General features: G+C 37.5%; 1 protein-coding gene across 4 annotated transcripts in view; it reads left to right on the top strand.

Annotated features, from left to right (window-relative positions):
• Window positions 1-14,100, top strand: part of LOC150108853 (uncharacterized) — a 383,408-nt gene that overhangs the window by 71,248 nt on the left and 298,060 nt on the right. For all 4 annotated transcript variants that reach the window (XM_090403785.1, XM_090403777.1, XM_090403770.1 and 1 more), the window contains one exon: window positions 13,572-13,749. The gene's annotated coding sequence lies outside the window, so the exon portion shown is untranslated. The remainder of the gene's footprint in view (window positions 1-13,571; window positions 13,750-14,100) is intronic.

Raw genomic sequence — 14,100 nt, forward strand, 5'->3', positions numbered from 1 at the left:
GCTTCAACAACCTCCAGAATATCTTGACACCTTCTTGATATTTATTTTCTATGTTCTTACCAAAGTCTTCCCATGACTGTCTTACAAATGTTACATAGCTTTCTTACATTACATTTGTCTCTGTATTCTCTAAGAGCACTAGCTGACTTATTTGCCAGGAGCTTTTGATATGCTTTATTCTTTTCCTTCACTGCCTCCTTAACTTCCTGTGTAGTTCTGATTTTTCTATCCTTGCAGACAACCTCACCACATGTCTGTCTGGCTGAATCAATCAACGTTTTCTTCAGAGCTTGCCACTGAATCTCCAAGGTTTGATTCCTGTTCAATTCTTTCATTGTTTCTTGAATAACGTTTGTGTATTTTAGTCTACAGTTCACATATGAGGGCTGCTCAACTTTTATTCACTTTATAAAATTTTCTTACATGTTCTTCTTTCAATGTGAAATTTAATTTTATCCTGCTCACGATCACTTCCAATTTCAAATCCTCTGTACACTCTAGTATGCTGCACCAGAGAGAAAACATCACTATCAACAATAACATAGTCAATAAGACTTTTCGTATTCCTTGCATCTTCTCTCCATGTGAATTTGTGCACATTTTTATGTTCGAACATGGTGTTATTAATAAATAGTCCATGTCCTGAGCAGAAATCCAACAAGTATTTGTCATTATTATTAGCTTTGCTCTTTTCTGCAAATTTTCCAAAAATATTTTTGTATGTCTGACAATCATTTCCTACTCTGCTATTTAGATCCACAACATGGACCAATTTTTCATTGTGTCAGCCTCTTTCTCTAAAGCCTTAAAAAATTCCTCCACTTCTGTGGGACCACAGGCACAAATAAATCTCATTGTCCACTTCCGCATTCTGATATTTGCCCACATCACTCTACTTGAAATACTATTGCTACTACTTCTTTTCCTTGATTGTCATTGCCTGAATATAACAACTTCTTTTCCTTGATTGTCATTGCCTGAATATAACAATTTGTATTTATTGCTCAGAAAGGTCTCACCAGTTTTGTCTTTTTTGTTTCAGTCACCCCTATTATGTCGATCTGGTACTTATCTAATTCCTCATCTAGCTCCATTTCTTTTTCATTCAGGCTTCTTATGTTGGTAGTACCAATCTTGAGCTCTGCTGATATTGAGTTGAGGTGCTTTTCTGTTCCAGCAGCTGACTTTTTGCTGTTTGCCCTGATTCCCTGGCAAAAACAACGGGGTGGGGCCTTGTTTAACCAGGCAATGCCCCAGCCGGCATGAAATTCTGTCATGTTGTACCATCATTTAATATTTTGGTTTAAGCCTATAAGAATACACTATATCATTTTTATAATAATTTATATCATCTACATGAAAGGAAATAACTAGCTTCCAAATCAAGAACGATAGACATGAAATTGAAATAATGGAAAGCAAATGTAATAAACTTAAACAGTTTGCAAGAAGCAAGTATACAATTGTATAAAATTACTTGTATACAAGTAAACAGTATACAATTGCTCCTTCACAGATTGAAGACCTCATCAGGTTCATCCAAAATCTATAAGTTAGACCTACCAGTGACACTTTATTAATCATAGTATCTCCTTTCTGTATTACCTCATTAAATATGAGGATTCCACAGGCAAATTAAACAAGAAACTATATGGAAACTTATGCTATGCTATGCCATAATATCAGGAGATAGTAGTGGAAAGACAGAAACAAGTAGAAGAAAGAAATTTTAAAATAAGAATACAACCACACTTAGATTGCCCTTCAGCTGCATTCTTCAATAGACAATTCACTAAATTCTGCAAAGAAAGGACTATCACTCAAATCTGTGTTGGTGATGAAGACATCACCACTCAAGACATCCTTGACTCATTTCAAAAACATTACAAAGACAATAGTACTGTTGGAAATTATGACCCTTGGAACATTAATGGCTTTCCTGTTCATATCCAAGATGGGCTTGGCAGACCTATTACAGCATCTGAAATTACCACAGCCTATAAAGAATGCCAGACAAGAAAATCCCCAGGACCTTGATGGTCTAAGGATAGAACTTTGTCACGAGGCCTGGGATTTTATTCTTCCCATTCTAGTTATACTGTTCAGTTCCTTTCTCTCATCAGGACACATACCAAGTGAATTCGTATCAAGCCATACTGTCCTCATTCCAAAACCTAATAGAGATCGAACCTTAATTAGCAGCTGGAGACCTATTTCTCTATCTAATACTGACTACACAATATTTTTTCGCATTATTAATAACAGGCTCAAAGTGGGAATGAGATATAATTAAAAGCACACAGGTGTATGGAGTTCCAGGCCATGCTGTAGGATTTAATCTGTTTCTGCTATCTTATCTAATCTGCTTAGTTAATGCGAAAAAGCAGTCAATGGCAGTGCTATTGGTAGACCTTATTCAAGCATTTGGTAATATCTGGCATCCCTTTCTGTTCCACATCCTCCAGCAAATTGGTGTAGGTAAAAAAAATGCTGTTTGTTATCAAAGGAGCCTATGCTATTTCAACTACACACTCCTAGTTAATGGGTTCCTGTCAGACCCTGTCAAAATTCAAAAAGGAGTCAAGCAAGGCTGTCCTCTTATTCCATTGCTTTTTGCATTGGTTCTTGAACCCTTTTTATAGGAAGTTGACAATACACATGCTGTGCGAGGAATAACAGTTCCTTCATTATGAAGATAAGGTATGCATATGCCGATGATGTAGTGGGAGCTTTGAAGGATAATGATTCCATATATATATATTTTTTGGTATTTTGGAAAAATTCAGCAAGATCAATGGATTAACTACTAATGCAGACAAGACAAAATTAAAAGTTTTTGGAAAATGAGATTTTGGAGACATTCCTTTTGGACGAGAACCCCTCATTATACTTGGAATTCCCTTCTCCACTTACCTAGTATTACCTAGTTCTTGATCCAGTTCAAGAACTTATATACAAAAACTTTGAAACCTTAGAAGACTGGACAATAGGGCCACTTTCCTTTTTGTCTAAAGCCATAGCACTCAAACCCATAATCTTTCTTGCTCAGTTGTACATAATAAATATTACAGACATCACAGAAGCTGAAGAAAAGCAATTATATAGTAAGCCTGTGCAATTTTCTTGGTCCAGTTAATACTAAAAAAGTTAAAGGAATTTCTTCAGCTATCAAAAAAAAGAATGGAGGGTTTGGGTTCCAGTCTTAAAATTCTTCTATTTATACAATACAGCTTCAAAAATCCATAAAATACCACATCTATGCTACCTGGGTTTTCATCTTCTCCTGTGACGTGTAGAAGTAGGTGGATTCTTGTTCCAATATAAGGCTTTGATAATATATCACCACGTATTCTGAAGGAATGTGCCAGGGAGTTGACACCTGCCTTGACATACATTTTTAATACAAGTCTTGAACTTGGTCAAGTTCCCAAGAAGGGCAAGATTGTGCCACTTCATGAAGGAGGTGATCGAACTCAAGCATCAAACTATAGGCCTATCTGTGTGTCAGGTGTTGTGGGTAAGTTATTGGAGCAGCTTGTGAGAACCAGGATCCAGAGTTGGGCTGACAACAATGGTTTTATCTTTGATGGATAGCATGATTTGCTAAAGGGAGATCATGTTTTAGTAATCTACTTACTTATTACAATACAGTGACTGCTTCCTTGGACAGAGGAGAAGGATACACAGTAATATACTTGGATTTTGCAAAGACTTGATAGAGTACCTCATGTTAAATTTACAGTCAAACTGGAGCAGATGGGGTTGAATATTAGATTAGTGCATTGGATTGGAGACTGGCTATCTGATAGGTATCAACAAGTTGTGTATGGAGAAGTGATATCCAGGAAAAGGAAAGTCACTAGTGGAGTACTTCAGGGGTCTGTTTTGGGGCCATTACTGTTTAACTTGTTTATTAATGATATTGGTGAAGATTTGGATGGAGATGTTCAGTTGTTTGCAGATGATGCAAAGTTGGGATGAACTATGAAGAGTAGTGAAGATGTTGTGGCCTTACAAAAAGACTTGAATAAATTGAGTGATTGGGCACAGAAATGGGGATGTGAGTTCAATGTTGCAAAATGTAAGGTTTTAAAATTTGGAAAACAAAGATGGGATGCAAAATTTATGCTTGGTAAAGATATATTGTTGGAGGTAGAGGAAATAAGAGATCTGGGGGTGATAGTGGATAAGGGTCTGAAATTTAGGTGATACATAGTCAAAATTGTGAAGACAACACAAAAGCTTCTAGGAATTATGCGGAGGACACTGACGTGTAGAAGTAGGGAGATTCTTGTTTCGTTGTATAAGACTTTGATTAGGCCACACATGGACTATTGTGCCCAGATTTGGTCACCTGGTTTTCAGAAGGATGAAGAGATGTTGAAAAGGGTCCAAAGGCGACTGACTAAGGTAGTTTCTGACCTCTGGAATGTCGAGTATGAGGAAAGATTGCAAAGATCTAATTTGCAGAGTCTGGTGGACAGGAGGAAAAGGGGAGATATGATAGAGACCAAGTTGGTAAGGGGTGTTATAGGATCAATGCTGGAGAAGTTCTACAAAAAATAGTGGGAGATTGGGGGAGAACCAGAGGTCATCCCTGGAAACTGTATAAAGAGGGTGTGAGTAGGGGAGTGAGAGGCAGGTTTTTTTCGTGCAGAGTTGTAAATGATTGGAATGCCTTGCCTGAGAGTGTGGTGTCTGCAAGGAGTTTGAGTGTGTTTAAGACATGATATGATGTGCTATGTGTGTGATAAAAGGACCTCCCAGATGAGTCTTTGACTCCATGAGGTCTTGGGGTAATAATAATAATAATAAATGATTATAAAGGTCCACAAGCTGAGATTATTTCTGAATACTATAACAATCTGTGCTTAACTCTAAGACTGCTATAGCACTCTTGCATTGACAATTTTTCCATTAAAAAAAAAAGAGAGTGAAATTTGGTATAAAGAAATCTTGAATCTCTTTTACTGCAAACTTCCACATTTGGGTACTGACAACCACACTTTGTTTCATAACTTATTGAAGTTCTAAGGATACCCTAACAGGAGGAATCTTGCTTGGAGAATTGCATATGGCTGCCTTCCAGTCAGTACCATCAAATGGAGCTACTTTAGCATCGGAGATCCAATTTGTGATATCTGTTACCGATTGGAAGCAGTAGAACATGCATTCTACAGCTGCCCTCTTACCTTGCGTATTTGGAACAGATTATGTAATGTGTTGGGTATTCCATAACTTTACAACTGAACAGATTATTTTTTTGCAATGCCTACCATCTGTCAGCAACGGAAAAGAATTTTGATTTTTATAATTAATGAATTAAAATACCATTTATGGGAGGTTAGAAAGAAATTCTGATTTGAAAACCAGCAATATGAAATGCAAATGTTTTTTAATATTATATTATGAAATTGTATTGTTCAGTCACATGGTTTTTGTATTTAGAAAGAAGCATTCTAGGAGATATCAAATTTTTCACTAGATGGTGTAGACCACCCACATTATGCAATATTCACCCGAGGGGGGGGGGTAAAATTCTCTCTGTTTTTGCTATGAGGGTTTTTTTAAATTGTTTCATTCTCTTAATTCAATGCGGTCTTATACTCAATTGCATCCTTGACTGGAGAGAAATCCCAGGCAGAGAAGGTCAACTCAAGGCAGTTAACTTAGATGGGGCTAACTACCTGGGTATAAGTCATCCTTGCCCTTTAGTTTCAATTGTTCTTTTGGTTGTTCATATGTATGAGATTGGTGAAAAAGGAAAACCGATAGCCTTTGGCTATATGATGATATGAAAGAACTGAGGCCTCCTCTCTATCTTGCATGTAATCTGTCTTTTCTTTCTCCTAATACTAGTAAGCTCTTTTGAACGCCTATACTAACTACTGGAGGCCTATGATGAGCATCCCCTTTACTTTTTCACCTCAATAAAGGTCGAAACTGGTCTGGGTATTGACCCTTCCCATAATGCATAGTATTATACATGTCTTTAAGGATATGTTCCTTGCATCATGGAATACTAAGTGATGTACAAGTGATGTGAAGTCATTAGCTTCTATATACAAGTTGCTCAGTCCTGAAGTTACTTCAGGTGCAAACTTTGTTTGCTTACACTCGAATATAATTTCTTGGCATTTTTAATTTAAGCTTAAGTCATGGTCTAGCAGTTGTGATTTCTGGTTTCATGTCCAAAGTAAGTTTGTATTTCACTCTAGTGGGATTCAAACTTACTTCAAGCCTCTAATAATATGGATGATGTCAGTTGATCATTCTCCTTATTGGTGATCTGAATTAACTTAAAGAGTTCCATCTTTGGTCTCTAGAGCAGAGTTTTTATAGTACCTGATCTTTAGCTCACCACAGCACTAAAACATGCTGTTTGCTTGTCTCACTCAATCTTTCATGAGTGGGATTGTCATAAGCAAGAAATGTAAAAAAGGAATGAAGTGTAAAATTATTATTATTATTACACACCTCCGGGGAGTCCAAAGACTCATTGAGGGAGGGCACCTACTCTACTACTCTCCGTCACCATTAATGCCATCTACCGCTGACCCCCACCACCACCATTAGTATTTTCACAGACAAACAACCATGCCCACGTTGGGATTCGAATCCGCAGCCTTTCAGCTGGAGAGCTGATACACTAACCACTCGGCCCAACCAGACCGGAACATTATCTTGGAACATTAGAATGGAATGGAATTTATCTTTGGCTAAAATTCTGTTTTCTCACTCCCAGTGATTCTCATATAGCTTACCTATGCATGTAGTGAAATTAGTCTTGTACAAAATATATTCAAAACAGAATGCTTAGGTTTATTATTTCAAGATTTATATAAATGCGATTCTAATGCTTTCATAGTTTGAAGTCAATTTGAAATATGCATTATTGTAAGTTGTGTTATTGTAAGTATTTCTATTTTAGTATTCGCAATAAAAATACTGTTTCTTTTGATGTCTAAAAATGGATGGTTGACAGCCACTTATTTTTCTCTATGAAAGAAAATATCAGTGCAGTGTTTCTCATAATTTGCAGATTTCTCATTTCTTTGATGTGCAATACAGTATTATATAGCAAACAACAACAACAAAAAAAAAAATCATTGAGTAGTTTATCAGTCTTTCAGTTAAATCATCACATATAATTTTGTATCATTTCAAATTACTTTGCTATTAAAAATAGTCCATTTGAATCCATATAACTTCATAAATTTTAAGCTTAGTAATACCAAATTTAATGAAATTCCAACCATCCAGCCAGAACTTTGTTTTGGCTGGTTGGTTGTTATATGGTTGGATGGTTATATAGAATAAATTGAGCAGTTTTTTACATGTTTTGTTTTAAAAAACAGTTGATAGTGCTGCAAAGAAGTGCATTGCTTTCATTGCACAGAAACTCAATAGCTGATTTATTATTATTATTATTATTATTATTATTATTATTATTATTATTCAGGCCTCCAAGGAGTCAAAAGACTCATCGAGGGAGGTCCTTTCTAAGACATAAAGTCTGTCAAGACTCATCGAGGGGAAGTCCCCCCCTGAGAAACACAAAGTTTATCATACCACTCCTTAAACCCACTGACCGTTCTCGCTCCCACCACTCCATCAGGCAATGCATTCCACGGCTCAACCACCCTCCACACAAAGAAACCACTCCTTACCCTCTTGCTCACAGTTTCCTTTCGTAACTTCCAGGGATGGCCTCTTGTCATCACTCCTTCCCGCTGATCAACCAAGCGAAAGAACTCCCCAGTGTCAACCCTGTAACCACCTCTCAACAGTTTAAAAGTCTCAATCATATCACCTCTCCTTCTTCTATCCACCAAACTCTGCAGTCCACATTCTCTCAGCCGATCCTCATAACTATCCTTGTACAGTCCTGAAACCATCTTTGTCATCCGTCTTTGTATCCTTTCCACGGTTAATTTATCCCCTTCAAATCCTGGGGACCAAATCTGAGAACAATAGTCCAAGTGTGGTCTGATCAGAGACTTATACAACGGAATGATAACCCTCTTATCTCTGCAGGTCAGTGTCCTTCTCATAATAGCAGCAATCCTCTGTGTTACCTTCACCACCTTTGCAATATGTCCCCTAAACTTCAGGTTTCTATCAATCATCAACCCCAGATCTCTTGTCTCCCCTACTTCCTCCAGTATAACTCCTCCCATAGAGTATGCAGCATCCCATCGATGTTTCCCAAACCTCAAGACCTTACATTTTGCTGCATTAAACTGATACCCCCATTCATTTGCCCATCTATCTAGCTTATTTAAATCCTCTTGCAGGGCTACCACATCTGCACTATTACTAATAATCCTTCCAAGCTTCGCATCATCCGCAAACAACTGAATATCCCCCTGCAATCCACTGGCTATGTCATTGATATAAAGGTTAAACAATATAGGTCCTAGTACTGAGCCCTGTGGGACCCCACTTGTAACCCTCTGCCTCCTGGAAACTGCTCCACCATACACAACTCTCTGATACCTATCAGACAGCCAATCCTGAATCCAGTTGACCAATCTGACATCCAGACCCATGTGCTGCAACTTAAATATCAGCTTATCATGTGGCACCCTGTCAAATGCCTTCGCCAAGTCTAAGAAAATTGCAGTATATGCCTTTCCCTCATCTAATGCTCTTGTAACTTTATTATAAAAGGCTAGCATATTGCTAAAACAAGAGCGTCCTTTCACAAATCCATGTTGATTCTCACAGATAACATTACCCTCATCTGCCCAATGCTGTACACGGTCCCTCACTACTTTCTCCAAGATCTTAACAACTACTGATGACACACAGACTGGCCTATAATTAGACACTTCCAGTCTGTTACCACCCTTATGCAATGGCACTATCTTACCTTCCTTCCATTCCCTGGGCACCTTTGCCAAAGCCAGACTTTCATTGAAAAGCCACGTTAAAGGTATTGTCAATTCCCTAGCACATTCTCTCAAAACTCGTGGCGAAATACCATCCAGTCCCACAGCTTTACTGACATCCAGAGTACTCAGTATCTGAAACACACTCTCCTCCTGTACCTCCAGACCTCGTACCAGTCCTATCCCTCTAGCATTAAAACTGACTCCTCTAGGATGAAATACTCCAATAAAGTGTTCATTGAACAATTCCACTATGTCCTCTGCATCAGTCACTCTATTCCCATTTTTATCCCACAATATCATTCTTCCACAGTCATTTCTCCTCCTACTGGCCACATAGCTAAAAAATTCCCTAGGATTTTCTTTGGATCTTAGGGCCAATCTCCTCTCATATTCCAGTTTCGCTTTCCTTACCACACGAGTCACTCTTCTGGCCTGTGTCTTATATTCCTCATGCATCTCTTCACCTGTCTCCTTATATCTCTTCCATAGCCTCTTTTTCGCATGCAATTCCTGTTTAATATTGTTTGTCATCCACTTTACTCCAAATTGCGCCCTCTTCTTCACTCGTGGTATACAACTTACCATTGCTGATAACAAATATTCTTTCACAATTTCCCACGCACTGGTGATATCCTGGCCTTCCAATTCCTCCCTCCATGAAACTTCCCGAAGTTGACGTCTAAGACTATTATAATCACCTGCCTTATAATTCCACATAAGTTCCCGTCTCTTTGATACTCCTGCATGTCTATTCATTTTCCAAGTCAAAACCATATGGTCACTCTCTCCAACTGGTGGGAGAGACGTCAACTCAGTTATTATCAACTCTTCTGATGCTATAACCAAATCCAAAATTTTTGAACCTCTTGTTCCCTCTGTTACATGTTGCCTAAGACATTTGTCCCTCAAGAATTCTAGAAATTCCATTCCCCTATTGTTACATGCATCTTCCTCTCTCCAATTTATACTACTGAAGTTAAAATCTCCCATAACAATCATTCTTCTTGCACTTGCCAAACTTAGCTGTCTAAACATCTCCTGGTCCCCATCCTCTGTGCTCCTGGGTCTGTAGCAACACCCCACTAAATATCCTGTCTTGCCTACCTCTACCTCACACCATACGCTCTCAAAATCATTTGTCTCACTACCTTCCAAATTCTCCACTCTTAGAGGACATAGGTCATCACTTATCATAAGCAGCACCCCACCACCACGCTTTCCCCTCCTATCCTGGCGAAAAATGCTATACCCAGTGACTTCTATTCCTGTTTTTATATCCTCTTCTGTCAACCACGTCTCAGTGATCGCAGTATAGATATGGTTTTGTGAGGTTTATTTTTAGAATCAAACTTTAAATATAATAACTGTGGTTCAGAAATAGACACACCAGTATAGAAAAAATATTATTTATTGATCATTTAAACATCATATAGTTTGAAAAAATAACTTAATCCATGTGCATCGAAACAAAGAATACCAACTAATTTAAGCAAAGTAAACGTGTCACATTTGGTTAGCCATTCCAAGCAGGTCTCATACTTTGGGATGATGTGTACAACAGAAAGGAATCTGTTGAGTAAAACAAAACAGATTGAAGCTGGACATGTAACTTGTGCTAAAAAGCTGATAAGAGCTGCCTAGAATCAGAAAACTTCCTATATTTTCAGCATAGATAAACCATCATTGATCATAATGTATCTAGTTGTGGCATTCACTAATCCACATCTCATTGGAAGGCAGTTTATCCAAAATACCAGACATTCACAGGGAATTTGATACAAACCTGGTAAAGAAAGTAATAGCAGTTTGTCCTTGGTGATAGAAAGAAAAAAATCTCAGTTTATTATGACTATTATTACATTACACTTCCAAGGGGTCCAAAGACTCATTGAGAGAGGGTACCTACTCTACAACTCTCCATCACTTAATCCACCAACTACAGCAAACCACCACTGCTATCACCTACAATGATTGCTTCTACTGCCCTCCACCACTAGTATTTTTGTGTGTGTGTGTCCTCAAGGCCGATTTGTCTGTATGCAGGATGAAAAACCAGAGTTTCTGGGAGAAAAAAAATCTTGCTACATTTGTATGAGATTGGCTAACTCACCTTCCATTGGAAAAAAAAAAAAACCATATGAAGATTCCTCTCATCAAGGTGAGAATCCAACTTAGGCCTTTTCCAATTGAAGGATGCAATATACCATTCATTGTTCTTCCAATTGCACTACAGAGGCAAAAAATACATTTTAGACCCCTGGGTGGACTTGAACCACCCAGGGATCTAAAATGGTTAACAGCTCAATTCTTAATCTTTTGGTTAACAGCTCAATGTGTTAGTCAATTGCGTCATGGAGGCTACAAGTGACAAAGGCAGAGCCAAGCCAAAAATTCTTCAAAATCCTGACAACCTGTTGAAAATGCCAGAAATTTATGAAATCTGAACCTTCACTTAATAGAGGTTGTACAAGAAGATTCAAGATTTAGGTTATATGGTATCACAGGAGCAAATACTGTTAACCCTTGGGATTTTTCTTTTTTAACCATACTTGTGGAAAGGATAATCACCTGAGTTGTTACACATATCAGCCAGCAAAGTTTGGTTCACAATATACAGAACTTTCAAAAGTTTCCTATAGAAGTTTGTCATTTGGACCCACAGCCACTGTCATACTTTCTCATTCTTCCATGTGAAACGCAAGATATTCATCTCATTGTGCTACCAGAAAAACTACTGATGTGCCATTTTATCTCACACACATCTGATAATGGCACAGAATTGCCATATAGCCACTCTAGCATCCTTCACACCTTTTCTGTACTGTACTCATCAACCAATTCTTTTTTCATTTGCAGAAACAGTTAAAAAGTTAGGCAAAGGGAGTATCAGGACTTGGAATGTTTGCTATTGAAGATAGACTGAAAGAATGTGATCTTCAGAGCTTGGCATATAATGAGGGAAAAGGGATGATAAGTTTGACTTCATTTGTCTCAATCATATCAGATGGGTACCATTGGGATTTTTGACATGGAAGAAGGAACAGGAATAAGAACAAGGAGGGACACTACCTGGAAATTGTATAAGGTATAGTGAGAAAAGAATTGATTAGTGGGTTTTTAGCATTAAGGATAATAAAGTGAAGTGTTGCTAATTAAAAGAGCACTGCTATTGATACAAGTTTTTTCAGCTGTTCAATGTAATAATAATTTAAAAAGAAGTGCTAGAAATTGGAATGCACAGATTTAGTATGTCTTCAGCTTTAAAAGTTTGAGAACCACTACTTATTTTAAGTTTGAAAAGCAATACAACTAAGATTTTAGTGCTCTTGGCAAATTCATAGTTAAGCACCTTTAAAAGTATGACAGGTTCAATAACTGGTAAAATATCCTGTCACTCGTATATTCGGCAATCACCCCAGTGCCGAAGCATTCCTATACACTCTGAGTGTGAATGTGCTAAAGCTTTATCACCTGTAGAAATTGAGTGATTATGATGTAAATATTTATAAAATTTCAGTGTTTTGGAATGTGTATGTGTACATTATATATATACAGGGTGTTCGGGATAAATTTGACATATTTATAATTAATTATATTTTTCCGTAAGTTACATGTATTAACACACACTTCTCTTCATTTAAAAGTTTGGACCCTTTTTCATTCATAGACAAGATGTCAGAAAGGATGGATAGCTAGCTGGAACCCACCTGAATCATGGAAGAGAATAACTTGTATCATGATGATTCGTGCCCGCCATCAAAATAAGGATATTACGACTGCTGCCCAATGCTCCCTGAATACAGTAAAAACAATCGGGCATGAACTAGAGACTTGCAATGGTGACTACGAGGATGTAGCAAGAAGAAAGATCCCTAGCAGACGATCTGATTGCGTTCGTACAGCAGAATTCCTCGCAAATCTGCAGGAACAGGTGTTGAAGAACCCTGGCATTGGAATTCGGGCTTTGTTCGTGGAGTTGCTAACTGTAGTCAAGCCCTGGATAACAAGGGTAGCCAATGGTAGGCCGTATGTATGGCAGCAGGATTCAGCCCCTTGCCACACCTCTGGGAAAAGTCAAAAATGGTTGTCTGAAAATTTCTACGACTTCACCAGTCCAAATGTTTGGCCTCCAAACTCCCCAGACCTTAACCCCATGGATTATTTTGTATGGGGCGCAGTTGAAAAAGACACCAATCGCACTTCCAGTAATACAAAAGCCCAGTTAATGGATAAAATTAAAACAGTTTTTGCGGCCCTTCCCAGGGAGACTGTAGCATCAGCTTGTTCGAGGTTCCGAAGCAGAATTGAAGCTGTGATCGATGCTAATGGTGGTTATTTTGAGTAAATCTTGTTGATAGTATTGTAATTAACTCTGCCTGTAATGTTTTTTTGTCAATTCATTAAATTTAATAGATACAAAGAAGATTTTCTTTTTCCTTACGAAACTGTCAAATTTATCCCGAACACCCTGTATATGTGTGTGTGTGTGTATGTAGGTGCATGTGTATATATATATATGTTTTTTTTTTATGTTAGAATTTTACTGACTACAAACACTGAGATAAGATAAAAACCCTTAATAAGATAAATACCCTTAATAACGTGTATATATATATATATATATATATATATATATATTCTTTCTTTTTTTTTTTTTTTTTTTTCTTGTTTTAGATATCTGAATGATGACTGAATCTTGCTGAGCCATGATTGCCTTGACCAGTTACACTTTGAAAGAAAATCTTATTACTAGTTCATCTTTCAAGAAACAAGGAGGATGTGAGACTAGTAAACTTCAATTTAATTGTTTTGGTAAACCAACCAAAACATTGCAAACAGTTTGTGACTACAGGTAAAAACGTTTTGTATTCTAATTTTATGTTAACTGGTATTGAGCATTAAATTTTCTCTCAGAGAAAGTTATTTTTGAAAACTGTGGTAATTTAGAATTTCAATCAACTTGACCCTTCAGTTAACTAAACAAGTGAATGCCGACACAGAGAGAGAGATGTTTAGTGCAATCGAGGGTGAGGAAGATGAACATCATGTGGAAATGGATATTGCATCAGGGAATGGAGTAATGTTTTCATCCATTTCAACATTCATCCACCCAGTAATTGGCAGATGAATGGTGAGGGAGAATAGATTGCTTAGAGATACAAACACTAAGAGAAGAAGCAGAACATACCAAAAAAAAAAAAAA

Source organism: Typopeltis vanoorti, chromosome 2, assembly GCF_054136105.1.
Source record: "Typopeltis vanoorti isolate ZY-2024b chromosome 2, IOZ_Tvanoo_1.0, whole genome shotgun sequence".
Taxonomy (NCBI): Eukaryota; Metazoa; Arthropoda; class Arachnida; order Uropygi; family Thelyphonidae; genus Typopeltis; species Typopeltis vanoorti.